The sequence below is a fragment of the Microcaecilia unicolor genome, chromosome 8 (assembly GCF_901765095.1).
Source record: "Microcaecilia unicolor chromosome 8, aMicUni1.1, whole genome shotgun sequence".
Classification (NCBI taxonomy): Eukaryota; Metazoa; Chordata; class Amphibia; order Gymnophiona; family Siphonopidae; genus Microcaecilia; species Microcaecilia unicolor.
This window is the reverse complement of record NC_044038.1, coordinates 214,704,462-214,729,733: the sequence shown is the minus strand read 5'-3', so window position 1 is coordinate 214,729,733 and position 25,272 is coordinate 214,704,462.

The window sequence follows — 25,272 nt, the reverse complement described above, 5'->3', positions numbered from 1 at the left end:
GCTCAATGTGGCTTACATAGTACCGTAAAGGCATTCGCATGGGGTTAAAGGTAGGAGGGTTTGATAATGTCCAATAAGATCTTTGATAGTGAAGTGTTGCATGGTTGAGGCATTTAAGTTGGGTCAGTCGGGTATGCCTTTCCGAATAGGTGAGTCTTTAATGATTTCCTGAATTTTAGGTGATCGCGGGTTGTTTTCACAGCTTGTGGCAATGCGTTCCACAGACGTGTGCTTATGTAAGAGAAGTTGGACACGTGGGTTGTCTTGTATTTTAGTCCTACATGCATTTTCTTTTATGAGTTTGTCAACTTTTCCCACTTGAGAATTGTCTGTTGCTGTCATGGGTCATTCACTTAATGTTTGATCACATAAATCAACCCTGCCCGGTCCAGGACCACCAAGGGGGGCAAAATTCCCCCCGCCCCTCCTCTCTTTCTCTCCTGCTCTTGACTGGACCTGAGTGATTGCGTCCCAACAGGAGCAGGCGAGAGAAAACTCGGGTGATGATTGGGTGGGGGGGAGGGGGGGGGGAGAGCTACAGCTCTGCCCCAGGCCCAGCAATGGCTCGGGCCCGGTTCAGTCTCTTTGTGGCCCTGACCAGGTCCACAATATTTACATTTTTTGGCTCAGCACATAAGTACTCACATCAACACAGTCATCATCATAAGCAACCTGCATGCTGTGATGAATTTCAATTGGAGGAACTCCTTCAACAGTCAGAAATTCTACCAGGGCACATTGCTTAAATCACACCGAATTCTCACTACATGCTTCCATTTCAGAAGCAATAGCAAAACAGTCTCTTCACACAGATACTTCTTGGCAACTGAGGTGAAGGAAGAGATTTCAAAGAAAAAATGAACATTTGTAGTGCATCAGTGCTGCCATCTGTTGATGAATTATGGAGGTGGAGGCATTGCTTTTCACTCGACCCTCAAATTTGATGCTATGCCAGTGGTTCCCAAGCCTGGTCCTGGAGGCAGCCCAGCCAGTCAGGTTTTCTTGATATCCACAATGATTATTCATGGGAGAGATTTGCATGCAGTGGGGGCAATGCATGCAAATATCTCTCATGAATATTTATGGTGTTTTGTATTTTTCTTTGTTTATATGTTTTTGGGAGTTATTGTAGAAACAACTCTATGGGTAAATAGCAGCATGTACATGTGTAGATAGTGATTTTAGAAATCTGCTATTTACCTGTGGAGATCCACACCATGCAGAGATTACAAATGGGGAGGGTGGTTGGGATGTTGATAAGGAGAGTTTGGGTGGGCCAAAAATGTAGACGTATATACCCCATTTTACAAGAGGAATCCACATGCTGGTCAAAAATTTCACATTGGCTCCACATCTGCCCCAAGACATCTACAAGTGCCTGCATGAAGGGGCAGGTACAAAGGTTAATGATATTTCCCCCCAAATCCCTCCTGAAGTATGTCAGCCCCCTCCTTACCTCACCCCAAATAATGAATGCCCCCAAACACCCTCCCTTATATTCAAGACTTACCCCTTGATTTCATCCTGAGCACCTACTGGGGTCTATTCATGATGGTGTTGAGGGAAATAGGACTGATCCAATAACTCCTGTTCCTACGTTCAAAATGGTACCGATGAACTCTAGCAGTAGTCGCACAGTATTTGACAGCTTGACCTCTAGCGGTAGTACCGTGAGACTACCACTAGGGATCTGTAAGATTCTTTAGCCCCTGTCTCTAAGAAGACTTACTCCTTTATTTACTATTTCACATACCTCACGGTTCAATACCATAATGCTATAATATTTGAAAACATAAAAGGAAAGGAAGAATCTCTTTTTATCTATCAGTACCATGTACTATTGTTTTAAAGAAGCATACACACAGTTTTGCTACTGGAAATTTCAAAAATTAGGGGTATGTTTACTAAGGTGTGTTAGCGTTTTTAACGAGCCTGTAAATGTAAGGCGCATTAAACGCTAATGTGCCTATACATTTCTATGGGGGGGCGTGTTAGTGTTTAATGCACGTAAACCATTTATGTGCATTATAAATGCTAATGCGCCCATAGCGCCACTTAGTAAACATAGGCGGTAGAGGTATAGACTTTTTTCTTCCATAAATGTGACCATCTCTGGGGAAAAGGTGATTAAAGTAGGGACCCAAAATGTTGAAAATGACAGACTGACTGATTTTTCATATCATGGGGTCCATAAGCAGTTACATTTGAACTTCTGTAACTTTTTTTTAATCTTTTTTCACTCTAACAGAATTCATTAAAACCTCAATTTTTGTTTCTGGCGACTTTATTCATCTTTTCCCAGAGATGGTCACAACTTTATAAATGACGCTTTTTTGGGGAGGATTTATCTCACACCTTTTGAGTGGTAGCTCAAAGGGAATTGCATCCAGGTACAGCAGGGGCATAGCCAGACAGCAGATTTTGGGCCTAGGCAAGAAGTGGGTGGGCACCAAGTGTTCTCCCCCCAACACCCAAAAAATATCTCAGCTGGTGGAAAAATGTTTCTCTGCACCTTGGCAGTCTGCAGCAAGCATGTGCTGAAAACTAGCGTGGAGAGGAGTGTTTTTGTTACCATCAGGAGGAAGGCTGGCCAAGCTAAATGTGTGCTACTATTGGATGGGCCTGAGCCCTAACTGGGTGGGCCTCGGCCCACCCAGGCCCACCTATGGCTACGCCACTGAGGTACAGTAAATATTTCTCTGTTCACAGGGAGCTTGCAATCTGTCAACTAGAGTTACTAACTTGCAGCACCCCGTTAGTGCATGCTTATATGTTTTATTTTATTTCACCACAGGTCTTGTTTTATGAGACTTATTTACTAACTAGTAAAAAAGGCCCGTTTCTGACACAAATGAAACGGGCGCTAGCAAGGTTTTCCTCGGAGTGTGTATGTTTGGGAGAGTGTATGTGAGAGTGACTGTTTGAGAGTCAGAGTGAAAGTGTGAGTGTGTGAGAGAGAGAGTGAGTCTGGGTGTGAGTGTGTTTGTGAGAGAGTGTGTGTGTGAGAATGAGAGTGTGTGCAAGTGTGTATGTGAGACACAGTGTGATAGAGAGTGTGTGTGTGTGCCCATCCATGCTCCTCTGTCCCCTGCCCCTTCCATTCATCCCTTTCCAGCAATTCCCCTCTCTCCCTGAGCCCTGCCCTCCCAATCCATGGCCATCCATGTTACTCTGTCACCTGCTCCCTCCATTCATCCCTATCCAGCATTTCCCCTCTCTGCCTGAGGCCTGCCCTGCAATCCATATCCATCCATGCCCATCTGTCCCCTCCATTCATCCCTATCCAGCAATTCCCCTCTCCCTGAGTCCTGCCCTTCCAATCCATGCCCATCCATGCTCCTCTGTCACCTGGCCCCTCCATTCATCCCTTTCCAGCAATTCCCCTCTCTCCCTGAGGCCTGCCCTGCAATCCTTATCCATCCATGCCCATCTGTCCCCTCCATTCATCCCTATCCAGCAATTCCCCTCTCCCTGAGTCCTGCCCTTCCAATCCATGCCCATCCATGCTCCTCTGTCACCTGGCCCCTCCATTCATCCCTATCCAGCAATTCCCCTCTCTCCCTGAGGCCTGCTCTGCAATCCATATCCATCCATGTCCATCTGTCCCCTCCATTCATCCCTATTCAGCAATTCCCCTCTCCCTGAGTCCTGCCCTCCCAATCCATGGCCATCCATGTTACTCTGTCACCTGCCCCCTCCATTCATCCCTATCCAGCATTTCCCCTCTCTGCCTGAGGCCTGCCCTGCAATCCATATCCATCCATGCCCATCTGTCCCCTCCATTCATCCCTATCCAGCAATTCCCCTCTCCCTGAGTCCTGCCCTTCCAATCCATGCCCATCCATGCTCCTCTGTCACCTGGCCCCTCCATTCATCCCTTTCCAGCAATTCCCCTCTCTCCCTGAGGCCTGCCCTGCAATCCTTATCCATCCATGCCCATCTGTCCCCTCTATTCATCCCTATCCAGCAATTTCCCTCTCTCCCTGAGTCCTGCCCTCCCAATCCATGCCCATCCATGCTCCTCTGTCCCCTGCCCCCTCCATTCATCCCTTTCCAGCAATTCCCCTCTCTCCCTGAGCCCTGCCCTCCCAATCCATGCCCATCCATGCTCCTCTGTCCCCTGCCGCCTCCATTCATCCTTTTCCAGCATGACCCCCCCTCGCATCCATGCTCCTCTCTCTCCCATGTCCCAGCCTGGCCCGCCCTCTTCTCCCCCCCCCTTCGCATCCATGCCCCCCCCCCTTCGCATCCATGCATCCCTTTTTTTTTTTTCTTCTTTTTAAATTTACCTCCGTGGCGGTTCCGGCAGCGAAGCGTCAGGGAAGGAGGCGGCGCTCCCAGCATCTAGCTTTCCCTTCGCTGTGTTCCGCCTTCTTTTGACGTCATTCCTGACGTCAGAAGAAGGCGGAACACAGCGAAGGGAAGGCTAGACGTCGGGAGCGCCGCCTCCTTCCCTGACGCTTCGCTTCCGTTTTTTGGGGGTTTTTTTTTTCCGCCCTCGACGTCATGACGTTTGACGCGAGGGCGGGGCAGAGACGGCTGGCTGGCTTGAAGGCTTCACACCACGAATCCACGAACCCTTCAGCCTGGGAGTGACGTCAGATGGCTTCATGGCTTCACAGAACGTTGTCCTCAGAACGTTGAGGGTGCGTTTTATTATATTAGATAACGCACATTATTGGCTTTAGCATGCCCCGAGGTAGCACATATTAATTTTAGCTGTCAGTGCAAAATAGTGCATTTTTGATTTTGAATTGTAATGTACCAAGTGAGATTTGCAAAGTTTTCTGACTGTTAGTATCTGATTTTGGATATGTCCTATATGCTTTCCCGAAAATCTGTTTTCTTTTTTTTTAAACAAAGCTCTAGACCTTGATGTTGTGTTCTAAGAGGTCCTTTTACGAAGCTGCAGTACAAAGTGGACTTAGCATGCCCTTACGCAGGTTTTTTCCATGTGCAGCAGTCAAATGGCTGATTTTCCAATTTTTTCAATTAATGGCCATGCACTAATGTTGCCATTAGTGTGCGGGCCATTGAAAAAAAAAATTAGCACATGAGCACTTACATCTATTTTGTAGGCGGTCAGCTCACACGCTAATCCTGCGCTAATCAGCACATAGTAATATATCTGTGCTAACTGATTAGAAACATAGAAACATGACGGCAGATAAAGGCCATACGGCCCATCCAGTCTGCCCATCCTCTGTAATCCCTAACTCAACTTCCTTTTCCTAAGCGATCCCACATGCTTATCCCATGCCTTTTTAAATTCTGACACAGTCCTCGACTCCACAACCTCCGCTGGGAGGCCGTTCCATGCCTCTACCACCCTTTCCATTAAATGATACTTTCTTAGATTACTCCTAAGCCTATTCCCTCTTAGCTGCATCATATGCCCCCTCGTTCCAGAGTTCCCCTTCAGTTGAAAAAGGTTCACTTCCTGTACATAAATGCCCTTGAGATATTTAAACGTCTCGGTCATGTCTCCTCTCTTCATCCTCTCTTTCAGCGTATGCATGTTGAGGTTCATAAGCCTGTCCCTATATTTTTTATATTCAAGACCGCTTACTAATTTTGTAGCCGCCCTCTGGACAGATATAGCCACTCTCCATCGCTAGACAGGCCCTCTCTGTGATAAAAGTAAAAAATAATTTTAGCACGTGGTTTTCACAGGACACCTGAGCCCGTACCACAGTAAGCCATTTTAAGCTGTGGTAAGCACTTGCTAATGCTTACTGCAGCTGAGTAAAATAGTATTAATCCCAGGTCTGGGTTCATACTGCAGGGCAAGAGATTAAGGGGTCCTTTTTCTAAAATATGTAGGCGCCTACACACGTAAAATGTGCGGCAAATTAGAACTACTACCACGTGCCCCTGGTACAGTGGTGTACCAAGGGCGGGTGGGGGCGGTCCGCCCCGGGTGCACGCCGCTGGAGAGGTGCCGTGCGCTTGTTGGCCGAGTCCGCTCGTTCCCTCCCTGCTGCTCCCTCTGCGCGGAACAGGTTACTTCCTGTTCTGGGGCAGAGGGAGCAGCAGGGAACGAGCGGACTCGGAGCCGAAAGGCGCGCGGCACCCCCCCTGCCCCCAGCAGGTAAAAATGCACCCGGGGGGTTGCGGTGCACCCGGGGGGGGGGGGCGCATCGGCGATCCGCCCCGGGTGTCAGCCAGCCTAGGAACGCCACTGCCCTGGTGGTAATTCTAATTTCTACTTGCGTCCAATATGCGTGGCAGAAAATAATTTCTATTTCCTACCGCATGGCGCTAACCGGGCGGTAATCAGCAGTGTGTGCATGCTGACGATTACCGCCCGGTTCATGCATGAGGCCTTACCGCTAAGTCAATGGGTGGCGGTAAGGTCTCAGGCCCAAAATGGACATGCGCTGATTTTTATTTTGTGGCACATCTATTTTTGGCAAAAAAGGTCTTTTTTGCAGGTGCACTGAAGAATGGACCTGTTGTCGAATACACGCGTCTACACCAGCGCAGGCCATTTTTCAGCGCAGCTTAGTAAAAGGTCCCCTAAAGTTGGACCCCAGTAGCATGGAAGTGCTGCACGTGTGGTGTGCTCAGATGAGGGAGGGCGCGACGGATGTCGTCTGCTGATGTGGTTTCTTTTGCCCAATGATTTATTTATTTATTTATTTGTTGCATTTGTATCCCACATTTTCCCACCTTTTTGCAGGCTCAATGTGGCTTGCATTATGCCGTAATGGCGATCGCCATTTCCGGAATGAGAAATACAAAGTAGTGTTACAATAAAGTTCATAAATGTTAAAATACAATATAAAGTAAGTTAGATAGACAGTTTATTTCGGCATAAGAGATAAGGGGGTAAATCCAGTAGCGTAGGAAGGGGGGGTGGGAGGGGCGGTCTGCCCCGGGTGCACACGCTGGGGGGGGGGGTGTCGGCCCCGCTGGTTCCCTGCTCCCTCTGCCCCGGAACAGGTTACTTCCTGTTCCGGGGCAGAGAGAGCAGTGAACCAGCAGAGCCGACGCAGCTACGAGCGACGTGCACTCGGGGCGGATCGGCCCTCTCGCCCATTCCCCGCAAGTAAGAATTCGCTCCGGAGGGGGGGGGGTGCACCGCGGAGGGGGGGGGGGGGCGCGCACCGTGCTGTACCCTGGGGGGGGGGGTGCGCAGCGGCAACCCGCCTCGCTACGGCCCTGGGTAAATCGTTAATGTTCATTGGTGACAAATTGATCGAAGCAATCATGTGAAGCAATCTGTGCCAAATCTCAAAGAAGGATCCCACCTCTGGCAAGCTGACTTTGGGGTGGGGTGGGGGGGGGGGGACAAGAGGTGGCATTGATTGGCATTGTGAGGTAGAAAAAAAAGTGTTCTCAACTACTTTTTTAAGGGGGTTTATTTTAGCGTTTTGCACATAAAACATTCTCTCCAGCTTATAACTGTATTTCCATTATTCATAATGTATTGTAAGCCACACTGAGCCCGCAAAAAGGTGGGAAAATGTGGGATACAAATGCAATAAATAAAATAAATAAATAAATAACAATTATACCAATAGAGCAATACAGCATCAAAAAAAAAAAGAAAAGAAAACCTCAGTATGATATATCTTGGCACTAGCTTCGATTTAAAGTCTTAGCTGTCAGTTTGATTAATCATCAGACCATGGTTGATACGCAGAAAGTACATTTTCATAAACAATAAGAACAGGTAGCCTGGTGACAGGCCCATTTGTACACCGAGACAGTCAGCTGTCTGCTTCTGTTTGAATGTACAATCTGCTTACCTGTCACAGTGGAGTTCCTCCACTTGCTGCATCATTGTGCATCAGTACAACAGGCGGACCCTGATTCAGCTAATCAAAAAGATGGGACCCAGGAAATAGACTGGCCTGGATTCTAGTTTATAGTACCACTACCTTCTACAACATGTCTTTGTGTTTACGCTGTGTTTATAATACGTCTGTCTTAATGGTTATGCAATAATGTTCATAAATTCAGCAAACCTAATAGCTCAGGTCAAGGTGAGAGAAATGCTTCTGAAAATTGTCTTTTCCAGACATTAAAAAAAGTGTATTTATTTATTTATTTGTTGCATTTGTACCCCACATTTTCCCACTTATTTACAGGCTCAATGTAGCTTACATAGTACCGTCAAAGGCGTTTGCCCAGTCGGTGGATAACAAATACAAAGTTGTATAGTGATCGTATGAGGTATAAGTGGAGGGTCGGAATGGATGAAGATTGCGTGATGTCCTGTTCGATCATAGTCATGCTGTGTTGGTAGGTGAAGAGGGTTACGTGGGGTCGTTGGGGTAGGCCTTTTTGAAGTGGTAGGTTTTTAGTGATTTCCTGAAGTTCAAGTGGTCATGGATTGTTTTCTCAGCTTTTGGGAACCCATTCCATAGTTGTGCGCTTATGTAGGAGAAGCCGGCTGCGTAAGTTGTTTTGTATTTCAGTCCTTTGCAATTTGGATAGTGTAAGTTTAGCTAGGATCTTGACGATCTGACTTTGTTTCTTTTTGGTAAGTCTATAAGGTCTGTCATGTATCCTGGGACTGCACCGTACATGATTCTGTGGACTAAGGTGCAGATTTTGAAGATGATCCGTTCTTTGATTGGGAGCCAATGCAACTTTACTCGGAGGGGTTTGGCACTTTCGAAGTGTGTTTTGCTGAATATCAGCCTGGCTGCTGTATTTTGGGCGGTCTGGAGTTTTTTTTATGAGTTGTTCTTTGCAGCCCGTGTAGATTCCGTTGCAATAATCTGCATGGCTTAGGACCATTGATTGTATTAGGTACCGAAAAGTTGCTCTTGGGAAGAAAGGTTTTAATCGTTTGAGCTTTCACATTGAATAGAACATTTTCTTTGTTACAGAGTTTACTTGGCTCTCGAGGGTAAGGTTGCGATCGAGTGTGACACCGAATATTTTCAAACTGTCCGAGGTAGGGAGGGTATGTCCTGGAGTATTTATGGTTGTGGGTTTGTATTTGTTATATGGAGAGGAGAGGATGAGGCAATGTTTTTTCGGTGTTCAGTTTCAGTTGGAATGAGTTTGCCCAGGAATCCATGATGTTCAGACTATCGTTGATTTTGTTGGTTATTTCTGTCAGATCATGTCTGAAGGGGATGTATATTGTAACATCATCTGTGTAAATGAATGGGTTAAGGCCTACTGTGTATCAAGTAGGATGTACACTTAAATATGTTTCAACTTTTTCTTATTATGCAAATTTTAATGCACAATTATCAGTTCACTTTGAAGTTAATGAAGCTATTCTGGGTGGCTTTGTAAAATCTTCGGGTGACCCTACCAGAATGTTCCATGACGGAATGCTTTGTGGCATGGTACAGTTTTCATTTAACTTTAATTTCTTTCATTTGCATAAGGCAATTGGAAACCAGTACAGTTTTCAGCTACAGAAATTAACTTTGATCATCATGCTATATGTTTAAAACTAGTTTCAGATGTAAAACCTCAGAGGAAATGCTTGTACACAAGCCACTTCATACCAAATGCTGTTTTTGTTATTATATATAAAGTTCCTTTCTTCCAAACAATGTTTAGAATGTGGGGGTCATTTTCAAAGACTTTTGCACACACAGATCTGTGATTTATATGTGGCAATGGCTTGTGTTAAAAATTGCCCACTGTTTACATGGGTAAAGGGTCATGGATTTGATGCACTGCCTTTCTGTGGGTACAACCAAAGCAGTTTACATATATGCAGGTACTTTTTCTGTCCCTAGTGGGCTCACACTCTTAAGTTTGTACCTGGGGCAATGGAGGGCTAAGTGACTTGCTCAGGGTCACAAGGACCTGCAGTGAATGTTTTCATTTTGCATGGATACTTTATGTATAGTGTTCCTGGGGGGCCAGATCTGTGGCGGGATTTGGGCTGCCTGTACATTTGAATTTTCGAAAGTATGCATGTAGATTTTTCTCAAAATGCCATGCATACTAAATAGCAGGTGTAAATGCATGCGGGTGGGGCAATTTTTAAAGGAATATCATATTTGTACTTTTCCTTTCAAAACTGGTGTATCTTGTATGCATATCTGCCCCCTAATTCTATAACCGTAGTGCCTAAATGTAAGCACCATTTGTAAGCTAAGAGTCTGATATTCAGCTGGCGAGGGTCAGTGTTCTGCTCAGTGGCGTAGTCACAAGTGGGCCTGGGTGGGCCAGGGCCTACCCACTTAGGGTTCAGGCCCACCCACCAGTAGCACACGTTTAGTGGTAGCTGGTGGGGATCCCCAGCTCTACCAGCTGAAGACCTCCCCCTGATGGTAATGAAAACGTTACTCTCCTTCACCTGCGCATGCTCAGTCTTTAGCGCATGCCTGCTGCAGACTGTCAAGGTAAAAAGAAGCGTTTTCGCGCCAGCTGAGATATTTTTTTTTTGGTGGTGGTGCGGGGGGGGGGGGGGGGGGGGGGAGAACACTTGGTGCCCACCCATTTCTTGCCTAGGCCCACCCAAAATCTGTTGTCTGGCTACGCCCCTGGTTCTGCTGACTGCCGCTGGCTTTATTCCCCTTGTCTGGACAGTGGTATTGACTATCCAGGCAAACAAGTTTGGATAGAACCTAGGCAGTTAAGGGGTCCTGTTTAGCTAGCTGCACTAAAATGTGGCCAGCACTGGTGTCAGCATGTGGGGTTTCCACGTGCTGTAGCCACTACTTTTAGCGTGGCAGTAAAATGGCCACCTTGCCATAATTTTTTGTAATGGCCACACGATAATTTCCCCATTAGCGTGTGACCATTACTGCCACCTACTTAGAAGGCGGTAAGGGCTCCCATGCTACTCCAGTACCAATCGGGTAGCGCACGGTAATGAGCCCATACTACCCAATTAGCACAAGCACGCCTACTCTCTGCCCATGGGCACGTCTCCCATGCTGGAAAATAAAAAATATTTTCCAGTGCACGATTAGCACGTGCTATGTCCTCTTAGCGAACGTTAGGCCTATGTTCCTTAGTAAAGGGCCCCTGAGTGCGATATTCAGCACTTAACTGACTACAATGAACTACATGAAGATATGATTGTGTTTCACACTGTCCATTTATGTAGTTTTCTAAGGGGCCTTTTACTATGCTGTGTAAGCACCTACATGCGCCAATTCTGAGTTACTACCTGGCTACCGTGTGGCCCAGGCAGTAATTTCATTTTTGACACGTGTCCGATACGCGCGTCAGTTCTTTTCTGTCTCCCTCCCCAACATATTGCTACTATCCACATAGATTTCTTTCCAATCTCCATCCCTAACCTGCATTTAAAAGATCTTGTAAATTTAAACAAAACATAAAATGCATTCTATAATATCTGAAATTTAACACAAAACTATATGCATTCCTTTGTTAAATATACAAGATTTTTCAATTTTTTTAATTTCATCTTTTTTTTTAGTTAAGGTATCAGTATTTCAGGTTTCCAAATCGAGGTGAGTGCCTGAGACATAATCTGGTCCCCATCCCCCTTCACTTTGGATCCAACCCCTCCCATCCTGGCAGCATTAATGACTATTTTGTCACCAACACTGTGGATTCCTGCAGATATCCATGGGTTTCCCATTGTCCCCCCCCCCCCCCCCCCCCCACTTCTAGTTTGCATAAAGAAGAAAAAGTGCATCTCTGGTAAAGACTTTTGTGCTCAGAACAACGATTATATTCTCTTGAGAATGAAAACCTGACTTTTTGGCAGATGGATTACTGGCTAATTGGCAATAAATCTTTTGGGGTGTGGGTGTATGTGGTTAGTAGTATGATTAAGTTATGTGTGCATTTATTTAATAGGTTTAATTCCTTGTTTTTATTTTATTATGATTTTATTTAATGTGTATTCTGTGTTCTTATGTTATTGTTTTTAGTGGTTGCGTTAGAATCATGTTTTGATTCTCTCTTTGTGACTCGCCTTTAACTCAATAGGGCTAAGAGAATATAAATGCTTTAATTCCTCCCCCATCATAATTAATTGATTCTTATTAATACTGAGAGTCTGGTCCAAGCTACTTCCTTTATCTTTTTATTTTTTATTATCAAGGTCGGACTTCTAGAACTGTAACGCAATTGAAGAGTAAAGTGTTCTTTAAATATGACCAAAACCGAGCTTCTCATTTTCCCCCCCAAACCCACCTCCCCGCTCCTCCCGTTTTCTATTTCTGTTGATGGCTCTCTCATTCTCCCTGTCTCCTCAGCTCGAAATCTTGGGGTCATCTTTGACTCTTCTCTCTCCTTCTCTGCTCATATCCAGCAGATTGCCAAGACCTGTCGTTTCTTTCTTTACAACATCCGTAAAATCTGCCCCTTTCTTTCCGAGCACTCTACCAAAACTCTCATCCACACCCTTGTCACCTCTCATTTAGACTACTGCAATCTGCTTCTTGCTGGCCTCCCACTTAGTCACCTCTCCCCTCTCCAGTCGGTTCAAAACTCTGCTGCCCGTCTCGTCTTCTGCCAGGGTCGCTTTACTCATACTACCCCTCTCCTCAAGACCCTTCACTGGCTCCCTATCCGTTTTCGCATCCTGTTCAAACTTCTTCTACTAACCTATAAATGTACTCACTCTGCTGCTCCCCAGTATCTCTCCACATTTGTCCTTCCCTACACCCCTTCCCGTGCACTCCGCTCCATGGATAAATCCTTCTTATCTGTTCCCTTCTCCACTACTGCCAACTCCAGACTTCGCACCTTCTGTCTCGCTGCACGCTACGCCTGGAATAAACTTCCTGAGCCCCTACGTCTTGCCCCATCCTTGGCCACCTTTAAATCTAGACTGAAAGCCCACCTCTTTAACATTGCTTTTGACTCGTAACCACTCGCCTCCACCTACCCTCCTCTCTTCCTTCCCGTTCACATTAATTGATTTGATTTGCTTACTTTATTTATTTTTTGTCTATTAGATTGTAAGCTCTTTGAGCAGGGACTGTCTTTCTTCTATGTTTGTGCAGCGCTGCGTACGCCTTGTAGCGCTATAGAAATGCTAAATAGTAGTAGTAGTAGTTCTTACATGTAAATAGAAACATTTGACATTATAAGCATTCAGAGAAGATCTGAGTAAGGAATGAAAATTTACCATAAGTATTTCTAGATTTTTATTGGGAATAAGTACTAGTAGTAGTAGTAATTTTACCTTCACTTTGCATTAAGTACATATTTTTTTCCAGTAGAAATACTTTTGTTGCCAACTGAAGATAGCAACATGCTCACGTTATTCATTTTGTGGTCCTTTTACAAAGCTGTTGTAAAAAGTGTCCTGCGGTAGTGAGAGCAGGTGACGTGCCAAGGCCACTTTTACCACAGCCGGAATTTCCATCATTTAAAATGAAAGTCGTAAATGGCCATGTGCTAATAAAAAATATATATATATATATTGACGTGCGTCAATTTACTGGCCGAGTCCATACTGCCACTTATTTAGAAAGTGGTAAGGGTTCGCGTGCTAACGCAGCGGTAATCAGTGTGCAACGATGACCAATGATCACTGGGCATGCCCACACCGCACCCCTAAACCTACTGCGGCTTAGTAAGAGCCTCATAGTTATTTAGAAATACGTATAAACTGGGATTTAATTGGCAAACTAACAATACTTTTTGCATTTACTTAAATTTGCTATTCAAATATGTTCAAGGTTTATTGCACAAATAGAAATCTTTGATAGAGGATAAATTAACATGACTTCAACAATGTACTGTATATTTGATTGTGGGTTGGTCTGTTGTCTCAGTGAGTTGACCCAAGCTGTGCTGGGAGCAGCATTTTTTCTGTACACAGGGGAAATATTCAGAATTATGTCCCAGCTCTCTCAACTTAGTCAGCAGCTCTTTCACCACAGTCACCCTCCTCACTTTCATCTTATCCACTTGCCCAGCTGCATCCCCCATCACTTTTTCTCTCACTACCCTCAGCATCCCCTGCTCTCCTCTCCTAACCCCTATTCAGCACTACAACCCTTCCCCCTCCCTTTCACATCGAGCACCATTACTTCTTTGTCTGGGCATTCACCCTCTCCCCCTAGCAACCTTTCTGGGATGAACTGCACCAGTGACCTGGGCACTCTCCTCTCCCCCCACCACCCCACTCAGCAGCGTTGTTTCACAATCTTGGCTCAATGACCGTAATATAAATGAAATATAGTAACAAAAGAAAACTGTCTTGCACACTCCTACAGCCCTTTTCCTTGTGGGAAAGGTATGTGTGCGGTGGATGGTGCATGTACTTTCCCATGCATGTGGCGGTGGTGTGCTGAATCTTTTTAAAAAATTGCTATGCACACGACTGATAAGTCACTAATTAGTCTACAAACTTAATTTCTTCCAGAATAATCTCATGGCCCTTCACTGTCGTGGCTATTAGTGAATGAGAAATGCTGCAGAGTTATTCCAGTATTACATTAAGGTACTTATTTTCAAAATTACATAGAGGGGCATAATCGAACGGGGCGCCCAAGTTTTCCTGGGGCATTCCTTGCAGGATGGCTCCGTGAAGGGGCGGGGAAACCCGTATTATCGAAACAAGATGGGCGTCCATCTTTCGTTTTGATAATACGGTCGGGGACGCCCAAATCTCAACATTTAGGTCGACCTTAGAGATGGTCGTCCCCGGTTTTCAGCAATAATGGAAACCGAGGACGCCCATCTCAGAAACAACCAAATCCAAGCCATGTGGTCATGGGAGGAGCCAGCATTCGTAGTGTACTGGTCCCCCTGACATGCCAGGACATCAACCGGGCACCCTAGGGGGCACTGCAGTGGACTTCACAAATTGCTCCCAGGTGCATAGCTCCCTTACCTTGTGTGCTGAGCCCCCCCACAAAAAAAAAACCCACAACTGTACACCACTACCATAACCCTTACGGGTGAAGGGGGGCAGCTAGATGTGGGTACAATGAGTTTGTGGTGGGTTTTGAAGGGCTCACATTTACCACCACAAGTGTAACAGGTAGGGGGGATGGGCCTGGGTCTGCCTGCCTGAAGTGCACTGCATCCACTAAAACTGCTCCAGGGACCTGCATACTGCTGTCATGGAGCTGGGTATGACATTTGAAGCTGGCATAGAGGCTGGCAAAAAAAAATGTAAAGTTTTTTTTTTAGGGTGGGAGGGGGTTGGTGACCACTGGGGGAGTAAGGGGAGGTCAACCCTGATTCCCTCCGGTGGTCATCTGGTCAGTTCTGGCACCTTTTTGATGCTTGGTCGAGAGAAAAAATGGACCAAGTAAAGTCGGCCAAGTGCTCATCAGGGATGCCCTTCTTTTTTCCATTATCTGCTGAGGACACCCATCTCTTAAGCACACCCCAGTCCCGTCTTCGCTACGCTGCCGACACGCCCCCGTGAACTTTGGTCGTCCCTGCTACAGAAAGCAGTTGAGAATGCCCAAAATCGGCTTTCGATTATGCTGATTTGGGCGACCCTGAGAGAAGGACACCCATCTACTGATTTGTGTCGGAAGATGGGCACCCTTCTGTTTTGAAAATAAGCCCGATAGTAACCTATGGGGCTCAATTTCAAAGCACTTGGACTTACAAAGTCCCATAGGTTACTATTGGGCTCATTTTTGAAAGAGAAGGACGTCCATCTTTCGACATAAATTGGAAGATGGACGTCCTTCTCCCAGGGACGTCCAAATCGGTATAATGGAAACCCGATTTAGGACATCTCCAACTACACTCCGTCGCAAGGATGGCCAAAGTTCAAAGGGGGGCGTTGGAGGCGTAGCAAAGGCGGGACTTGGGTGTTCCTAACACTTAGATGTCCTTGACCAAAAATCGAAAAAAACAAGGATGTCCCTAATGAACACTTGGACGTTTTCACCCGGACCTGTTTTTCTTACGACTAAGGCACAAAAAGGTGCCCAAAATGACCAGATGACCACTGGAGAGAATCAGGAATGACCTCCCGTTACTCCCCCAGTGGTCACTAACCCCCTCCCACTGTACCCACATCTAGGTGCCCCCCTTCACCCGTAAGGGCTATGGTAGTGGTGTACAGTTGTGGGTAGTGGGTTTTGGGGGGTTCAGCACATAAGGTAAGGGAGCTATGTACCTGGGAGCAATTTATGAAGTCCACTGCAGTGCCCCCTAGGGTGCCCGGTTAGTGTCCTGGCATGTCAGGGGGATCAGTGCACTACAAATGCTGGCTCCTCCCATGCCCAAATGACTTGCATTGATGTTTTTGACATGGACGTCTTTGGTTTCGAAAATCGCCAAAAGTCAGAAACATCCATGTCAAGGGACGTCCAAATTTAGGGATGTACAAGTTTAAGGATTTTTGACGTCCCTGACGGTATTTTTGAAATGAAAGATGGACCTGCAGGGAGCACTCTGCAGCGTAGTACTTATCTAACTCCATTGCGGTACAAGTTTCATTGTTAATTGTGAAGAGAACCCTTTCATGATCAATGTGTATTTGAATGCCTCTCATCTGTTATTAATATTTTTATATTGTTAGTGTTTAATTTTGGAAACTTGATTAAAAAAATGTCTTGGCCAAAAAAGAAAAACAGAAGTCAGGTGGAAATAACTGAATAATCCAGAAGTCTAGTGACTCAATTGGCCAAGAGGTGAAGGTAAGAACTCTCACGCCCTATGCCTTTTAGAAATAACTCTAATTATTACATTTGTGATGTCACACTTCTGTTGTTACCTAGTCTTTACAATCTGGGTGTACAGCAAATATGTCTTAATGAAATAATTATGTTCATCAAGAGCAGATAGAAATAGAAAAAAAAAGGAGCACCATGCTTTAGGTCCCAGGATGCTATGTGCTAACCCCGGATTCTATATATCGCGCTGAGATTTCCGTATGCAAATTGAAGTGTGTTCCGTAACAATGCGCATAACTTAATTAGTTAACAAGCTAACCAGCATTGATAATTGGATGTTAAGCAACTAGCACTAATTGGCCTTAATTAGAATTTATACAGTCTACCTGCTAAGCGTATTCTGCAAAGTGGTGCTCATAAATTCTAATGCGTTCTGCTGAAAAGGGGCCATGGCTATGGGCATGGAATGGATTGGTCGTGGGCATTCCAGAAAACTACACGCAGGGTTATACAATTCACCTGCTCTGCACCTAACGTAGGCACCGGTATGTACACGAAGTTTTACTTGGCATAAATGGCTGCGCCTAGAATTGGGTGCTGTCGTGGCCACTTGGCCCATTGTATATACCGTTCAGAAATTTAGGCTTATTAAATTAAGGTGTACTGTATAGAATGCGCTTAGCAGGGGTGTAGCCAGACTTCGGCGGGAGGGGGGTCCAGAGCCCGAGGTGAGGGGGCACATTTTAGCCTCCCCCCAGTGCCGCCATCCTCCCCGCCGCCACCACCAACTTTGACCCCCCCCGGCGCCAACCCTTTTGACCCCCCCTTCCCGCCACCACTAACCCTCCCCCGCCGCAACCATCGAGTACCTTTGCTGGTGGGGGACCCCAACCCCCGCCAGCCGAAGTCCTCTTCTCCAGCGTGGCCACGCTGCTGGTTGATCGGCAAGGCTTCATTCTGTTTCTGTGAGTCTGACGTCCTGCATGTATGTGCAGGATGTTAGACTCACAGAAACAGAATGAAGCCTTGCTGATCAGCAACACAGCCGCGCAGAAGGACCTCGGCTGGCGGGGGTTGGGGTCCCCCGCCAGCAAAGGTACCCGATGGCGGCGGCGGCGGGAGGGGGGTCGAGAGGGTCATTGGCAGGGGGGGCCAGGGCCAAATCTATGGGGGCCCATGCCCCCGTGACCCCACGTAGCTACGCCCCTGGCGCTTAGGGGAATTTCAATTCGGCGCCACATGAAACTGCTGTTATAGAATATTAGCGCAAGCCCATAGTTTCATATCTTAACTTTAGATGCAAGCAGTTATGCCATGCCAATGGCTGGTGTAAGTAGTCGTGCCTAACTGTTAGGAATTTGGCACATAAGACCAGATTCTATATATGGCACCTAAAAAAAAGCTCCCTCCATTGCCCCAGCTATAAAATAAGTACCCAGGGCCGCTGAGAGACTGAACTGGGGCAGGGCCGCTGTTGGCCCCCCCCCCCAAGCCCATCGAGTACCCAGGCCACAAAATTTGGGTGTGCCGGAGCCCAAAGTGGAGGGGGGCATATTTTGCCCCACCTCCCTGGCCCCAGCCACAACTCCACAGACCTTAACTGACAAGGGTCCCCAAGTCCCACCAGAAGACGTTCTCTGCAGCATTGCCTGCCCTGCAGCTGCTTTTCCCCTCAAGTCGCACATGCTCAATTTCATCAAAACCGAGCATGTGCAATGTGAGGGGAAAAGCAGATGCCGGACAGGCAAAGTAGTGGAGAACAGCGATGGAGGGAAGGCTTCTTCTGCTGGCGAAGCTTGGGGACCCCCCTGCCAGCCAAACTCGAGGCCCCAAAACCCTTTGTCTGTTCTTCCCCAGCTTCTAAGGGGGTCCAGTGGCAGAGTTTTCTCTCTCCTTCTCCTGTCAGGACGAGATCACCTGGGTCCTGTCAGGAGCAGGAGCGAGACGGGCCCGGGTCTCCCTTGGAGGCCAGGCCCGGGGGAATCTTACCCCCGTCCTCCCCCTCTCGGCGGCCCTGTAAGTACCTGTATATATATAAACCACTTTGATTGTAACCACAGAAAGGCAGTATATCAAGCCTCATCTCCCCCGTTCATTAAAAGCTCATAGCCTGTAAGTGGGAAACCTTAACATTGAAGAATTTCCTGACATTACAGGCATGAGACTTAAGGGATCAGAGATTAAAACTGCAACCACCTATGAAACCACCTTTCCTTTATTTTCTTACATACGGCAAATGCATTACACCTCCGTTCCTCCCTCAAGGTAGACGAAAACATGGTGTTTTGGGACAGTTGGGTACTCTGGGACTTGCTGGTTCCCAGTAGGATGCAGATGTGAAATATCAAGTGCTCAAGTTCCATCTAGTGGACAGTAGGGGGGTTTGTGTTTTGTGGATTTCTGTCACTATCAGTAGAGGTAGGATTCAGGGCTGAAGTAAACTTGTATCTATACACATGATGTGTGCTAATGACGTATTACAGTGTCTGGTTCTTGTTTTTTTTTTTATCAACAAGTTATTGCTTAACATAAATACACCAGATTTTTCCCTTTAAAATCAAAACGTCTTTTTACCTTAGCTCTGTTTACAATGCTGGCATTTAGTCTCTGCCTGGCTGTGCCTTTTTAATACCTTTTTTTTTCCTTCACATTCTCTTTCCTACCAAAACCTCTGTTCTTCCAGTTCTCATCTCCAGTCATGTCCACCCCCAAAGATGTCAGAGCCAACTTTTTCACTATCTGATCCATGTCTCTATTTTAATTTAGCTCTTCCTTATATTCACCCTCTGAGATTCTTTGTTTCACTTTTCACAGTCACTTATTATCGATGTGGTACAGCCTTCATATAAAGCTATTTTGATAAAAGTACTCGTAGACGGGTAGACCTTCCTCTCACAGAACGTGCAGGAAAGGGTTAAAACCTTGCCCTTTCAGGCTGGCTGTAGAAACAGGGGTGTGGCAACTGGTGACTCAGATAAGATGATTTAATGAGCTGTTTTAGGCTTCAAGCTGGCTGCAGGCAGACCTAGGGTGAGACTGCAATGGACATTGGCAAAGGAGGGATAGTCTACTCTAGTATTCAGGCTTTTATTTTTTTTTTTAACAAACTGCGCAAGGCAGACCTGTATACTCTGTACTGGAGAGCACTGGAAAATTTGGTCACTGTTGCTCCCTGCAATTGGAGTCACCTTTCTGGTTTGTCAGTGGAGGTGCAGCCTAATGATCTGAGCACTAAGCTGGCAACCAGTGAAGCCCGGTTTAAATCCCACTGCTGCTCCTTGAGATCTTGGGCAAGCCACTCTGCTTCCTCAGGTATAAAAATTAGATTGTAAAGTGCCTGGGGACAGGAAAATATCTGAGCTGCTACTGGAAAAAAAATGAGCGCTAAATCCAAATAAATAATAGATTTGGCTCTCCTGCTAGAGACGGAGGGAAGGTGGCCAGAAAGGTTCCAGAGTAGCCTTGGGCCCAGTGAACGGGCCAGCTTTATTGCATAAAGATAAATTCTATACAGGTCGCAAAAGTTAGGTGTCGAGAAACTGGGCACTAAGGTACTATAACAGCAGAGTTTGCACTAGGGGTCCTGTTTACTAAGCCATGTTGTAGGCGTTTTTAATGCACGTTAACCACGTACACGCCAGGGGCGTAGCTACGTGGGGCCACGGGGGCATGGGCCCCCACAGATTACGCCCTGGCTCCCCCTACATTTGACCCCCTCCTGCTGCCTGTCCCGCAGCTGCATCAGGTACCTTGTTTGCTGGCGGGGGTCCCCAAACCCCGCCAGCCAAAGAGTCTTCTTCGGCGCTGGTCGACTCCGGCGCCTTCGTTATGTGATCATCTGTTTCTGATGCCTTACGTCTTGCACCGTGCATGTAGCCCCGTGCAGGACGTAAGGCGTCAGAAACAGATGATCACACAACGAAGGCGCCGGAGTCGACCAGCGCCGAAGAAGACTCTTCGGCTGGCGGAGTTTGGGGACCCCCGCCAGCAAACAAGGTACCTAATGTAGCAGCAGAGCGGGGGGGCGGGCAGTGGTGGAGGGGTTGCGGCGGCGGGGGGGCAAATTGGCAGGGGGGGGGTCAGCAGCGGGGGGAGGTGGCTAAACAGTGCCCCCCACCTCAGGCTCTGGCCCCCCTCCCACTGAGGTCTGGCTACAGCCCTGGTACATGCCTACAATATTCCTATAGGCACCTACACGGTTAGCACCCACATTAATTGTAGGCTTCTTAAAAACGCTAACACACCTTAGTAAACAGGGTCCTAAGTCTGTTATAATACTAGTTTAAATCTGCAGTTATGCGCCAAACTGAAGGCACGATCACATATGCCATGTCACCTGTATGGCTGGCATAAATGGTGGCACCTAAAAGCAACTATTCTGTATAATGCATGTGCAAGAATAATCAGAATGCTCCTGACATGCCCATGCCCCTCCCACATTTGCGTGCGAGAAAAGTTAAGCACACTATTTGTAGAACAGGGGCCTAAGTCTGTTACGCATGCAACTGTAAATTAACACCAATTAGTGCATGTTAACACCAACTCTTAGTATTTATCACCAGTTATTTACCAATTTAGTTCCACTTAGTTAATTATGTGCATAACTGGCCCTATTCTATAATTGCGTGCGTAACCTTGGGCACCATTTATATAATTAGGGAAAAGGCATATAAAAACATAAGATTAGCCATACTGGGTCAGACAAGTGGTCCATCTAGCCCAGTATCCTGCGTTCAACAGTGGCCAATCCAGGTCACAAGTACCTGCCAGAAACCCTAAAAGAGTAGCAAGATTCCAGAATCCCAAAGAATAGCAAGATTCCAGAATGTCCAAGGAGTGGCAAGATTCTAGAATTCCAAGGAGTAGCAAGATTCCATGCTACTGCTCTCAAGACAAGCAGTGGCTTCCTCCATGGCAGGTGTTATCTAAGTCATAATATCCTTTTTCTTTTGGAACTGTGAAAGCAAGCTCTGTGTTTTTCCAAGAAGAGGAGATGTAGGCGTGGCTGGGGATTATGAGTCAACTGGGAAATTGATTCGCTGCAGACAACTAATTAAAGATGAAAAATGCTTACAACACATTAGTAACAAAAGAACAGTTAGTAAAAATGGGTTCCAGAATTCTGAACAACAGAGAGGCTGGATGGGGATGGGGAATAAGGTCGCAGCCCCTAACCCTGCGTTGAGTTCATCTTCTCACACTATACCAAGGATGACACACAATGAAAAGATGTAGGAATGACAGCCTGAAGTGCATAAAATTTTATTTTTTTCTCTCCAGTAATATTTTTTCCCTTTTTTCCAGTTTTACATTTGCAACATTCAATGCCATAGAACAATAAATAAAACTTGAATCCAGCATATTTACATCGTATTCACGTGAGGACAAGTACAAAAACATTGGCATCACAATAAATATTGATCATTTTATCAGCTGAATCCATTTTGCCTTCCTTTTCTCCCAACCTCTGCTGTAAAATTAAGTGTCCCATAAGTGTAAAAACTGCATTAATCAACCATAGTGGTAGATCTGGTGAGCGGACAGAAATGTTTAAATACTATAAAGATTCAATAATTTCTTCACAATTCCCTTATTGTAGCTGAACAACTTTTCCTTTTAATCAAAATCCATATTCATTCATAAAAAACTAAAAAACCCAAAATCTACCCAATTAACATAATTTAGTTCCTGTATAGCGCTGTTATACTAATGCATAAAAACCCAACTGCATAATGAAATCTTTTACTGGAATCTGCCCTTTTCCACCTTCCCCTCCCCCTGGCCTTATACAGCTCCATAATACCCAACAAAAGATAGACAATAGACCTCAGCCAACAGAAACCCAGAAATTGGCACAGAATTAAGGCGTTACAGCCACTTACAGGTTTGCTTACACTACGGAGGGGCAACCTCCGTTTTCAGGATTTCCCTAGTGAATATGCATGAAATCAGTTTGCACGCATTGCCTTCATTGTATGCAGATTCACTGGGGACATCCTGAAAACCCAGTTGGGTTGTAGCTGTAGACCCTAGTAGACACAAACCCCCAGATATTGCACCCAGATTTGAACACCAAACTTTGGGCACTCCTGAGATGTGCATGCATATTAATTTCCCAATGAGCCAATTAATGTCAATTAGGTGCTAACCACCAGTTGACATTAAATTGGCACTCATTAAAATCTGCATGTGCCTCTAGCCACGTGCTATTCTATATAAGGTATGGTTCCTAACTGTAATAGTGTGTCAGTCAAAGGGGGTGGGGCTATGAGATGGGCATGGGCGTTCCAGAAAGTTACACGTGTGGTTACAAACTCTTGCCTCGGTGCATCTAACCTGGGCGCTAGCACTTACAACAGGTGTCATCAGGCGTAAGTCTGGCACCTAAAGTTAGGTGCAGGAATCAGTGCTAAGCGTGATTCGCTAAAGGGTGTGCAACTTTTATAAAATTGTGCTTAGCAACCACTTTTTCCAGCACTATAATTTGGGCATCATTTATAGAAGCCAACCCCTAGGGGATAATTCTGAAAAGGCCTCCAAACTTTAGGCACTAGAGTGCAGTGTGTTATGTACAAATTCTATAATGGCAATTATGTGCATAATTGCCGTTAAACAATACTAGAGTAAGTCATCATTTATGCACCAACATTTAGGTACAGCCACCTGTAGCTGATGTAAATGACCATGATTAAATGTTGCAGTTGCGCACAGACAAAAAAAAAAAGAACCCCCCCCCCCCCCCCTACGAATCAAGGCACAGAGTAAAAATGAAAGTAGGAGAGGACCAACACAATTCCAGCTCAAGGCAGTTTTATTAGTCTGACATCAGGGGCGTAGCCAGACTTCAGCGGGAGGGGGGGTCCAGAGCCCGAGGTGAGGGGGCACATTTTAGCACCCCCCCACCATTGCCGACCCTCCCCCCCCCCGCCGCCACCACCACCACTACCTTTGACCCCCCCTCCCGCCGCCAACCCTCCCCCGCCATCGCCTACCTTTGCTGGCAGGGGACCCCAACCCCCGCCAGCCGAGGTCCTCTTCTTCCTTCGTTCTGGTTCTGAGTCTGATGTCCTGCACGAAGGAAGAAGAGGACCTCGGCTGGCGGGGGTTGGGGTCCCCTGCCAGCAAAGGTAGGCGATGGCGGGAGGGGAGGTCGAGAGGGTCATTGGCGGGGGTCCAGGGCCAAATCTACGGGGCCCAGGCCCCCACATAGCTACGCCCCTGGTCTGACTCGATGCAGATCTGCGTTTCGGCACAGGGGCACCTGCCCCAGCAGTATCAGTGACTTTGGTAATGCAAATATTAACACATTAAAATATTATGGTACTTCCCAGCCCCCACGCATGCCATTTCTGGTACTACAAAAGTATCTTTATTTTTGTAGCACCAGTGTGTACCCGTGGTAATCAGGCAGTGCCATGTGCCTGCCTGTTTACTGCCATGGTAGCATGGGAACCTATATCACCATCTCAATGGGTGGCGGTAAGTGCTCCAACACAAAGTGCACTTGCCGCATGTCCATTTCTTTAAAAAAAAACCCCTGCCTTTTACCCGTTGTGGTAAAAGGGGGCCCTGGCACGTGTCAAAAACACACACCGACGCCAATGCAGGCCCCCTTTTGTCGCAGCTTTGTAAAAGGACCCCTATGTGCTGCAACTAAAATGCAGTCTTCAAAAAACGTGGCCACAAGGAACAGCAATGCTGAAAAAAACAGACAAGGCATTGACCGTCTCTTTTAAATCACAAGCAAATCATTTGCAGCAGCTGGAAGCGAGCTAAGCCAGATGTTTGATGCCTTGTCTGTTTTTTAAGCATTGCTGTTCCTCATGACCACATTTTTTGAAACCCTAATTTTGGTTGGAGCACACGATATTTTACTGTGTTAGTATCTGCATTACCAACGATACCGATTTGTTGACTCCTGAGGCAGGTGCCCCCATGCTGAAATGCAGATGTGTCGAGTCCGACCAATAAAACTGCTTTTTACCCTTGAGATGAAATTGTATTGGTCCTTTCGTTTTTGCTCAGCAGTTGCGCACATAACAGACTGTACTCTAGAATTTTAGCGCACTCCCCTGACTCACCCGTGCCCTTTTCCACATGCACACCTCCATAATAGTTACACACTATCTACGGATTCTATATAGTAGTGTGCGTAGCGTTCTGCGCCAAAATCCAAGCGTATTTTGTAACAATGTGGGTAACTTAATTGCCTTAACAAGACAATCGGTGTTGCTAACAGCACTTAACAAGCAATAATGAGCACTAATTGGTGAAAATCAGAATTTCCACGCACAACTCCCTAAGTGGTCTGTAACGCACTGCGCCTAAATTTTCATGTGTGCAGGCAAAAAGGGGCATGGCGGGGAAATGGGCATTTTGTGGGTGATTCAAAATGCACGTGAATTGTTATAAATTAGGGCCTAAATCTATGCACCGGGATTTACACCACATTTTCATTGGTGTAAACGGAGGCACATAGCTTTAGGCACATCAACTAAGCGTATTCTATTTACCACGCCTAAATTTAGGCACCGCTTATAGAATATGCTTAGGCAGAAATTTATTTATTTATTGCATTTGTATCCCACATTTTCCCACCTTTTTGCGGGCTCAAAGTGGCTTACAATACATTATGAATGATGGAAATTACATTTTGTTATGATTTCCCGTGCAGATTTTTTACGCACCATATATGGAATCTGGCTCTATAACTTCTCCATGTTAAGAGTCTAGAATATTGGCTAAGTGCAGTTATGTGTGTAACTTA